We start from the raw sequence: 11,836 nt of genomic DNA, 5'->3' as shown, positions 1-11,836 counted from the left end.
GTCTAGCTCGAGGGGACCCCACTGGTTCACTATCCAGTCGAAAATCTCCGGGTGTAGAGACCATTCGTTGGCATCCGCAAACTTGCGGGAAAGGCGGTCGGCCCTCAAGTTGAGATGGCCGGGCAGATAAACTGCCCTCAGGTCCTTTAGATTCCTTTCTGCCCAGAGTATTATGGGTTCCACCTCCTTCAGGAGGGACCTGCTGCGTGTCCCCCCTTGCCGGTGTACATAGGATACCGCAGCCCTGTTGTCCATTCGGAGGAGAACAGGTTTCCCTGTAACCTCGAACCTTAGGGCTAGTAACGCAAGGTAGGCCGCTCTGACCTGCAGGACATTCGACACCAGGCCTGTTGTATGGAAGGACCATCTACGCTGCACTGAGATCCGGTTGCAGTGTGCTCCCCAACCTGCTGCACTGGCATTGGTAGTAATTGTGATCCAGTCGACATGCCCTAACGGGCGTGATTTCAGAAGTGTCTGTTTCTTCGTCCACCAATGCAGACTCCTGAGCATCAAGGTCGTCAAGTGTATGGGTTGGGATAGATACCACCTGTTCCACAGTCTTTTGCCAGGAGTAGAAGGTCGTCCAAGTAGTGGCATACCCGAAGCCCCAATTTTCTCAGAGGGGCTATGATGGCAATCGGGGTCTTTGTGAAGACTCTTGGCGATGTGCAGAGGCCCAATGGAAGACTCTGGAATTAGAGATGTACCTGCCCCACCGCCAATCTCAGATACTTCTGGAAAGGAGGGAGTATGGGTATATGCAGGTAAGCGTCCTGCAAGTCTATTGACAACATCCAGCCCCCTGGTTGTTCTACACAAATAATCGTTCGTAGTGACTCCATTTTGAATCTTACTAGGAAGAAATAACGATTTAGACTTTTTAGGTCTATCACGGGTCTCCACCCTCCATTTCTCTTGGGGACTAGAAACAGGGTTGAGTAAAAACCCCAAAATCTCTCTGATGGAGGCACTGGAACTACTGCTTGCTGTTACTGCAAGGAGAGAAGAAATTGCTGTAGCACTTCCGTTTTTTAGGGGGGAACCTTGACACCCTTGTCAGGGAGAAGAAGACCTTGGGAGGTTTGTCTAGGAATGACCAAAAATGGCCGTATTTGACTGTGGAGACTACCCAAGAATCCCTGCACTTTTGTTCCCAGATCTTTGAGAAGTGTCTTAGCTTGGCCCACACAGGAATCACTTGGGCTGGCCAGGCGTCAAAAGGATTTAGTAGAATCCTGTGGGGTAGGTATTGGTCTCTGTCTTCGGGTTTTGAGGAACGTGGACTGTGTGCTTTCCCAATTATGCCTGAAGCCTTTTCCCTGCCTGGACTATCGGTAATCCTTATTCTTGGAGTATTGGAATCTGGGTGCGATTGTCCTGGAGCGCCTAGATCACCTGTCTTGGGGTAGCAGGCCTGATTTTCCACCAGTGACTCGAGAGATGTCCTTGTCCAGTTTTTCCCTCAAACAAGGCTTCACCATCAAATGGTATCTTGCACCAGTTCTGTTTGGAGGCGATATCTGCTGCCCACGGTTTCAGCCACAAGGCCCATTTGGCCATAACTGTGTGGAGCATTGCCCTTGCGGAGCAAGGAATTGAATCGATGGCGGCTTCACCAATAAAGTCTGCTGAGAACTTCAGCTCATCCAAGGCCTTGATTATATCCTCCTCTGGGATGTCCTGTTGGATTGCCGACTCTATATTATCTGTCCAGACGCGTAGCGCATTGGACACTGATGTCAGGGCTATGACAGGTTTACAGGCGTTGTCTGCCATCTGGTACGCTTTCTTGAGATCGAGATCCATCCTTCTGTCCAGTGGAGCCTTAAAAGAAGTTGAGTCTTCCAGGGGCAATGTGACATTCTTTGCCAACCTTACCACTGCTGCATCGACCACTGGAGAACCCTCCAGCATTGCGGAATCAGCCTATGAGAGAGGGAATAACTTTCCCAACCGATTTAATAGAGAACATTTTCTCTGTCTTTTCCCACTCTTCCTCAATCACATCCCTGATCTCCTCCATGAGAGGAAAAACTGAGATCTGGCGTTTGAGAAAGGGGAAGTACGATTTAGACTTCTTAAACCTCGGTGTTGGTCTCTCCCAGCCGATCGCTTGTTTAGCTGCCTGTACATAGGGCTGGACCATGGCGAAAGCAAAGCCAGAGGCATCTAGGTCATCAGATGATTCCTCTGAGATGGCATTCTCTTCCTGATGTTTAGAGGAGGATGCCGACATCAGACGAAAAATTCCACTTGTGGACAGCCCCGGGATGGAAGCCTCAGCCGTTTGCTCCTGAGGAGGAGACGCTGGTTGTTGCGTCGTCATTGTGGCTACCAATTCCGCAAGGGAGTCCTTTACTGCTTTCTTAAGTAGGTCCGCCATTTGCAGACCTTCAGATTCTCTGTCCGCTGCATCGTCCCTGAGGCAATCTCAAACAGATCAGTTTGTCTGAAAGTGGGGCAACTCCACACGCCTGACATCTTGGAGATCTAGGTCTCGGGGAGCATGAGTGATGGCGCCTTTTTGGCCGATGCTTTCTGCCACTTCTATAATCCCCATGCCAGGACGACCTGTCTCTGCTGTGACTAGAGTCATCATCGTCTTCATGTCGCCTTGAGGTCCTCTTAGACATCTTCTGGCGTACAGGGCTGAAATACATAAAGTACCAGCCTGAGTGCACTCTTTTGTTTTTTTAAAAGTGTATCAACTTACCTGGACGTAGGTCCTTACCTCAGGTGTAGAGTAGGATCTTGTGCGGGTGGCGAATGGCTCATACTAGACGGATTAGCAGAAGCAGCAGCTAAGAAAAGAGTTTTAGAGGAGAAAAATCAACCAACCGTGTCCTTGACTGGAAAAAGGGACTTCGATAAATACATCTAAAATACGTCTAAATCTACATTTTGTCTTCTTGTCCCTTTTTTTTTTGGGGGGGGGTTAAATTATATATATATTTTAATTTTTTATTTTTTGTAAATAAAATATAATTTATTTAATTATTTTTTATTAATTTTATTTGATAATTTAATATGTTTATGTCATTTTATACTATTTAATTAATTAATTAACCCATCTTCTCTTTTTTTTTTTTTTATTATATTAAAGCTCAGAGTAGCAGTTCTCCCTGCAGCCACAGGCGTCCCACTGAGGCCATCAGGGAGATAAACAGTAGAACAGGAGAGGCAGGGCACGCCTCTATCCTGTCTTTGACATTTTGAGGGCATAAACGTCACTGTGCCCTTATCAAAGATGGCCGCCGCGGCCTCCGAATCCACTGCGCATGCGCCGATCGGCGGAACAGTAAGCTAGAAGCCTCACACCGCCGGTGCATGCGCAGAGCACGGCGGGGAACGCCGAAAGTTAAATAAAACGCCGGCGCTGAGCGCGCGCGGCTCCTATGGAGCCGGGAATGGTGGCAGGGGCTAAGAGGGAGGTTTTTTTCTCTGAGAGAAACAAACAAATGGGAGGTCAAAAGAAAAGAAAGAAAGAAAGAAAGAAAGAAAGAAAGAAAGAAATGGAAGGTTGGGGAGGGGAAGAGAGCAAAAGAGAGAGGGAAGAGAAAAGATAAAAGATATAAAACCTAAAAGGGAAAGGAAAGGAAGGAAGAAAAGAGAGAAGGAGGAAAAAAAAAAAGAAATGTAGAAATAGCTGCTGCCTCTGTAGTGTCACAGTTTGCTGCCTATCACAGGATGGTGCGGAAGTGACGTTGTTGCGTACTGCGCATGCGCGATGCGTTCCAAACGCTCGCGCCGTGCGTTCCAACATAGTTTCGGCAATACAGTTCAGCGAAACCATCACATAATGTTACGGAAGTGATGTTACACACAACACAAACACGGGCCACGTTGTTGCGTACTGCGCATGCGCGATGCGTTCCAAACACTTGCGCCGTGCGTTCCAACATAGTTTCGGCAATACAGTTCAGCGAAACCATCACATAATGTTACGGAAGTGAAGTTACACACAACACAAACACTGGGCCGTTCGTTACAACACTAATACTTCCCTTGTTACCTAGTAGGTTTTGCATTGCTGGGACTTGTAGTGCCTATCCTGAGCTACATGCTTCAATGTTCAGTGTCCTCATCCCTATCCCCATGCTTCAATGTTCAGTGTCCTCATCCCTATCCCCGAGCTTCAATGTTCAGTGTCCTCATCCCTATCCCCGAGCTTCAATGTTCAGTGTCCTCATCCTTATCCCCGAGCTTCAATGTTCAGTGTCCTCATCCCTATCCCCCTGCTTCAATGTTCAGTGTCCTCATCCTTATCCCCGAGCTTCAATGTTCAGTGTCCTCATCCCTATCCCCCTGCTTCAATGTTCAGTGTCCTCATCCCTATCCCCGAGCTTCAATGTTCAGTGTCCATCCTTATCCCTGTGCTTCAATGTTCAGTGTCCTCATCCCTATCCGCAAGCTTCAATGTTCAGTGTCCTCATCCTTATCCCCATGCTTCGATGTTCAGTGTCCTCATCGAAGCAGGGGGATAAGGATGAGGACACTGAACATTGAAGCTCGCGGATAGGGATGAGGACACTGAACATTGAAGCAGGGGGATAGGGATGAGGACACTGAACATTGAAGCTCGGGGATAAGGATGAGGACCCTGAACATTGAAGCAGGGGGATAAGGATGAGGACACTGAACATTGAAGCTCGCGGATAGGGATGAGGACACTGAACATTGAAGCAGGGGGATAGGGATGAGGACACTTATCCCCCTGCTTCAATGTTCAGTGTCCTCATCCCTATCCGCGAGCTTCAATGTTCAGTGTCCTCATCCTTATCCCCCTGCTTCGATGAGGACACTGAACATCGAAGCATGGGGATAAGGATGAGGACACTGAACATTGAAGCTTGCGGATAGGGATGAGGACACTGAACATTGAAGCACAGGGATAAGGATGGACACTGAACATTGAAGCTCGGGGATAGGGATGAGGACACTGAACATTGAAGCAGGGGGATAGGGATGAGGACACTGAACATTGAAGCTCGGGGATAAGGATGAGGACACTGAACATTGAAGCAGGGGGATAGGGATGAGGACACTGAACATTGAAGCTCGGGGATAAGGATGAGGACACTGAACATTGAAGCTCGGGGATAGGGATGAGGACACTGAACATTGAAGCTCGGGGTTAGGGATGAGGACACTGAACATTGAAGCATGGGGATAGGGATGAGGACACTGAACATTGAAGCATGTAGCTCAGGATAGGCACTACAAGTCCCAGCAATGCAAAACCTACTAGGTAACAAGGGAAGTATTAGTGTTGTAACGAACGGCCCAGTGTTTGTGTTGTGTGTAACTTCACTTCCGTAACATTATGTGATGGTTTCGCTGAACTGTATTGCCGAAACTATGTTGGAACGCACGGCGCAAGTGTTTGGAACGCATCGCGCATGCGCAGTACGCAACAACGTGGCCCGTGTTTGTGTTGTGTGTAACATCACTTCCGTAACATTATGTGATGGTTTCGCTGAACTGTATTGCCGAAACTATGTTGGAACGCACGGCGCGAGCGTTTGGAACGCATCGCGCATGCGCAGTACGCAACAACGTCACTTCCGCACCATCCTGTGATAGGCAGCAAACTGTGACACTACACCGAACTACATTTCCCGTCGGACCTAGCGCGGAGTTAACGCATGCGCGCTGTGTTGTTTCTGTCCGCCTCTCCCCCAGGCTCTCCAATAAAAGCTTCCATCCTAGGCGCAGTGCCCTTTGCTTGGTATCCCTGTGTGACAGGTCTGTGTTCGGGGGTGTAGGAAAAGTGCTGAGCGGGAATGGCAGGTGATCGCCGGAATGTATCTTCTGGGGGATCCGGCTCTTTCCAGCGTGAGCTAGGCCGCTGCTTCACTTATTACAACAAACACCTAACGAGACTTCACCAGAAACTGAGGGACACCGAGATTCTTCCGGGACATCAAACATACTTATAGCGGCCCTGAGTCTGACATTAGAGCTGGAGACCTTGGTAAGTGGGCTGCGAGCCGTGCATTGTATGGCGTATTCCTGTTGGGGTGATGGGGGGGGTCCTCTCCCCAGGCTGCTCCAATGGACAGAGGTGTGTTTTTACTTCATAGACCAACTAACTGGTGACGGGACCCCTCAGTCGCACTCCATGCGTTTGTTTCCATCTATGTGTATTTAATGAATTTGTATTGGTGTGTTTGGGGTGCATTTATTGGCATTATTTGTAACTCTTTATTTGGAGGACCTTTTTACATAATTGTCATTTGTTCAGTGGGAAAAAGTTTTAAAAGGGGCAAATGCGGACAGATGACATCCTTTTCCATATTTTGCAGCCATAAAAAAGGGATTTCCTCCTTTCCACTACCCAAGGCTATAAACTTTCAGATACAAACAGATGTATATGGATGTGCGTCCATTGACATTCGTTGTGGTTAAATCTGGGCCATCTGGAAAACTGACAGACTGATTCAGAGGTTTTATTTTTTGGCACAGAAGTGGTGTAAACTAGGCTCATTGAAATGGGGTGTGTGTTATTTTTTTTATTTTTTTTAAAGACATCGGGTTTAAAAACGCAATCAACAACTTCACATTGTGTAAATGAGTCTTTGTGCAGCTATGGGGTGAGTTGAGAACAGTTTGGTGCTCAGTATATACAAGTGATTATTTCAGGGTGATCTTTGCAGATTTTATTTATTTTTTTGTTACTTTTATATAGTCCTATTGAATTCTGTTTGGGCTAAAAAATGCTTGAGACCCCCTTCACACCTGAGCGATTTTCTGGTTGTAGCTTTAAGGCTAGGTTCACAACGCTGCGATTACCCTGCAGGTTCCCGCATCGCATGTCTCCCGGCGGCAGTTCACACTGCCCTATGCAAACTGTTGGGAGTGTCAGTGAAAAGTTAATGACCCCTCCAAATTAGTTCGCATATCGCAGTGCGATCTACAAACTCGGACAGGAATCGGATCGCATGGTGTGAACACCCATGCGATCCGATTCTGCTGCAGACCAAAAAAGGGTCCTGTACGAGTTTGGGCCGGATGCGATCTGAATTCAGCCATACTATCAGTATGGCTGAAATCACATCGCAGAGATCACTTGTGATTTGCAGTGCGGTGTGAATCGCATCCGATCTCTTACACCGCAGCAGTGTGAACCCAGCCTAAAATCTTGTACACACGATCAGATTTTTGGAAGACTTTTTTTTTTTTTTTTTTTTTTTTTTCTTCCATGATAGTCTCATGTCGAATGTTAAGAGGTTACTTGCCATAAGAAAATTCTCGTATGATGGAATACATCTTCAGCAGTGATGTAATGTGTTGACTGGTTTTGTATGTATTCTTTCATTTCTGAGTACCCATGGTCTTGCAATTACAATTTTTTTTTATTTCTTTTCAGACACAAACTGTACTAATTAAACAAATGTACCACTGAGTTCACATACGACAAACAATTTAGGCCCATTTCACACATGCGGATGATATGTCTGTATTTCATCCATACATTTGCGGATGAAATACGGGCATACATTCATCCCTATGGGATAGCGGGTGTCTGCGGATGAACATCCGCAGACACCCGATTTCCTCCAACACTCCGTTTCTGCAGACGGAGGAAAATCCTATTTTTCTATCCGTCTACAGAGCGGATTGGATGAACATGGACACACGGTCCGTGCTCATCCGATCTCCATAGAGGAGAGCTGACAGGGCGGTCCCCGCACAGTGTGCGGAGACCACCCTGTCTGCAACCAGCTCAGCGGGGACAACGGAGCGATCCCTGCTGAGCGAGCGGATCATCACAGGGCGGATCATTACTGATCCGCCCCGTGTGAAAGAGGCCTTCTAGTCTGTGCATCCAGATTTTGTCTGGCAAAAACCATAATCGGCTGTCGAAAGGACCATACTAACGATCTGAAAATCGGCAGATTGTTTGTCTGTTGAAATTTTACTCCCGATTTTTGGATTGTGTGTATGGGCCTTAAGCCTCGGTTCACACTGATTGTGGGTTAGAAATCATGCGAGTTGAGCTGAACTCACACAATTTCAAACCCTCATGTCAGTCTGACTTCGGCAGCGATTTCAAAGACCTATGTGATGGTTACTGCACAGACGTCTATTGAAATCGCTCCCGAATTTGCCAAAATTAGTGCAGTAACTACTATTGGGAATTGGTGTGGCATCACACTGATTAGGCTGGTGCTGTAGTTGCTGATTTGGCATGCCAAATTGCCTCGATGTGAACCTGTTCTAAAACACTTAACAAGCTACAATCTTAAATGGCACCAGTTCACATCTTAGCGTTCTGCCACCTGAAGCAAAAAGCCTGTCGCTCAAAGGACATGAGCTGCTTTTTTTGGCAGATTACATTTTTTTTTTTTGGTCCCGTAGACTTTAATAGAAGTCATGCGGTTTATGGGTGTTTTGCCATGCCTCTTCTCAAACTGCAGCTCTCCACCCCTAATCTCCAACCATATTGCTTTCTATTGGCAAAACAAAAATTCCAGAAGCTGTAATGCACTTCAGTAAACTCCCCAAAAAAATGCTCAAACACCTGAAAGTCACCCTGATCAGAGTGTGAACGGATCCTGAAGCAGGTCAAAAACTCCTGTACTTTTCTGAGCTACAGGGTTCAAGCAATACTTCACTAAGGTGTGGACAAACGAAAGCCATGCGACTTTGAATGTTGAGCGTTTTGGAGCTTTGAGCTACAGACTGCTCAGGTGTGAATAAAGGCTTGTACACCCTATAAGAAAATCGGCTGAATGTTTTCCACCAAGGAATTTTCGTATTGCGTGTACACACCTATTGACAGCTGATTCAGAATTTTCATAAGAAAATTCCCAAAGGGGCAAACTCCAAATTATTTTTCTTGTAGGGAACAGCAGGAACTATTTTCGTTTCGAAAAATCAGAAAAGGGACTTCACATGATCTGAAACAAATGACAAAAAAAGCCTTTGTCCTATGACAATATTTGTAAGAATCTTCGTACGTCTTTCATCTGTTACAATTTGCTGTTAAACATCGAAATATGTAATGAACGTTCTCACGATTTTTTTTTTTTTGTGTACCCCACTTTAGGGCTCTGAGTTCACTGTGGTGGATTTTTTTATTAATCTGTGTTCTGTTACTTTTGTTTTATAAAAGCATATATAAACCAAAGAACAAAAATGTATCCTGAAGTGGGACTGTTAAAGTATTGTTGCTTACCAGTCCTTCCTTAGATGTGGCTGCATTGGCTTTTTTTTTTTTTTTCCACACTTTCTACCTTTTATGTTCACCTGATAATCCTGCCATTAGATCACTTCCTGTCCTATGGTGACAACCATACTGATTAGTAGTTTTTGCCCTAGGACAGGGAGAGTGTATTAGGACTACATGACACCTCCCTCTTCTCCAAAACAGTTTTTTTTTTGTTTGTGTTTTTTTTTCTCTAGTCTAAGAACATGGTGTACAGTGTTTACTAATATCAGTATAGCATGAAGACAGAGTACTGGAAGTTATGTGCTCACAGGATTTGCACTCAGGATTTCTGGCTGGATGAAGTTTTTCAATTTTTTATATCTGCTGGGGGGAAAAAAAACATACTTCCAATGGTACATTTGAGCAAATGGAGAAATAATTGTTGGAGTTTTCTAGGGCTGCAACTAACGATTATTTTTATAATCGATTAGTTGGCCGATTATTATTTCGATTAATCGATTAATCGGTTAATAACCTTAAAAAAAAGTGTGTCAAATTGACGTTCATTTTCAACCACAGTGACGGGAAAATTTGGAAATCATAGTAAACTTCTTAGTCAAAAGGAATTCTCAGACGGTGTTTGTGGTTTTCGTTCAGAAATTACATTCATTTTAAAAACAGAATGTAAAAAACAAGTAAAAATTTCAAACAAAATCCTTTCATTCAGCGAATGTACAAAGATTTTTCGTCTGAATATTCTCATCTGAAAATTGATCAGTGTGGCCAGCATAAGGCTCGGTATACACCTATGCAGTTTGCTTTTGATCTGTTTCTGCCGTGCTTTTTGCAGTACGTTTTGTTTTTTGCGCATGTGATTTTAATGCAATTCGCATTTTTGCATTTTTTTGGGCAGATTAAAAAAACACAAATTGCTGCAAAAACGCATTACATGCTTTTTCTGCAGCTTCTCCATTGAAGTATGTTGAACCAATAAAGCACCATTTTGCGTTGAAAGTCCCTGACCCTTTCAGATGTGAACGTGTCTCATAGGAAACCATGTAAATGAACTGTAGTGCATTTCTGCAAAAAGCACCAATAAACACATAGATGTGAACCAGGTCTAAGACGTTTAGTAACATAATGGGGTTAAAAAAATGAAAATGAGCCCTTTATAGTGAAAAAAGCAGATAATCACTACTGTAGGGGTTTATTTTTTTACTGTAGAACAGTGAAAGTAATATTTTTACAGTAGCCATTATTTGCTCTTTTTGTACTATCAAGAGCTCATTTTAGTTTTTTTTAACACCATTATTTTACTGGCCGATTAATCGATTATGAAAATAGTAATCGATTAATTTCATAATCGATTAGTTGTCGATTAATCGATTAGTTGTTTCAGTCCTAGAGTTTTCACTTGTAACTTTATTGCTAGATACACGTTGAGCATGAAGGCATGCTTTGCTTTCTTCTGTATGTAAAAGAGGAAGTTGAGATGTGATTTGGGGAATTGGTCAGTGATTGTTTAAAGTGATTTCAAAGTGTTTTTTTTTTTTTTATGAATCAGAATTGCCTGCTGTGCAGTGGTTTTGCAGAGAGCAGCCCCTTCACTTCTGGGGTCCCCTGCTGGTTCCTCCTCCTGTCCTGAGTGCCCCCATAGCAAGCTGCTTACTATGGGGGAACTCATGGACCCGATTCTGAGCTGGGATGTGTCATTAATACACACAGCATGGCTCATCCCTGCTCCCTCACAGAATTTGACAGCATCAAGAGCCAGTGGCTGTCTCTGAGCTTGAGTGGAGGAGAACCAACATTGCTGCTCTTGGGCGTAAGGCTGGATTGTGATCGGGTTCTGGTAACTATTTAGAGGGTTGGGGGGAAGCTAACCAGTTGTGTACGTCGGCAGAATGGCACAGGCAGGCATATTGGCGTACAGGTATGTCCAATCTTTAATGCCGCCCTACCATCGCGAGTCCGGTCGCGGGTCCCGCGGACTCGATCGCCGCGGACATACCCGCGATTGTCTCACGGGGCAGCTGAATAAAGAAATGCAACTAGTGACGCTGATCTCTGCTCCATGTGATTGGAGCAGAGATCAGTGTTCACTAAATGAAAGCCCAGCCCCCCACAGTTAGTAACACACCCCTAGGAACACTTAACCCCTACACTGCCACCCACTGGTTAACCCCTTCACTGCCAGTGTCATTTACACAGGAATCTCTGCATTTATATAGCAGTGATTACTGTATAAATGACAATGGTCCCAAAATGTGTCAAATGTCCGATGTGTCAGCCATAATGTCACAATAAAAATCACTGCCACCATTACTAGTAAAAAATAAAGTAATAAAAATGCCATAAAACTATCCCCTATTTTGTAAACACTAACTTTTGCGCAAATCAATAATCGCTTATTGCGTTTTTTTTTACCAACAATATGTAGAAGAATATGTATCGGCCTAAACTGAGGTAAAATGTTTTTTATATACTTTTGGGGGATATTTATTATAACAAAAAGTAAAAAATTCGTTTTTTTTCAAAATTGTCGCTCTATTTTTGTTTATAGTGCAAAAAATAAAAACCGCAGAGGTGATCAAATACCACCAAAAGAAAGCTATATTTGTGGGAAAAAGATGCCAATTTTGTTTGCCACGTCGCAAGACCACGCAATTTCAGTTAAAG

At 44.6% G+C, this 11,836-nt stretch overlaps 1 long non-coding RNA gene across 1 annotated transcript; it reads left to right on the top strand.

Moving 5' to 3' along the window:
* The first annotated feature begins 5,629 nt into the window (after window positions 1-5,629).
* Window positions 5,630-9,144, top strand: LOC143935505 (uncharacterized). The gene is made up of 3 exons (XR_013263542.1): window positions 5,630-5,977; window positions 6,531-6,596; window positions 8,852-9,144. It is a non-coding gene; the product is annotated as an uncharacterized LOC143935505 (long non-coding RNA).
* Window positions 9,145-11,836: the final 2,692 nt, after the last annotated feature.

This window comes from Lithobates pipiens, unplaced genomic scaffold, assembly GCF_037356315.1.
Source record: "Lithobates pipiens isolate NorthernLeopardFrog02 unplaced genomic scaffold, aLitPip1_a1.2 Scaffold_28, whole genome shotgun sequence".
NCBI lineage: Eukaryota > Metazoa > Chordata > Amphibia > Anura > Ranidae > Lithobates > Lithobates pipiens.
The sequence above is the reverse complement of the archived record's forward strand: the minus strand, read 5'-3'. Positions and strand labels throughout refer to the sequence as shown.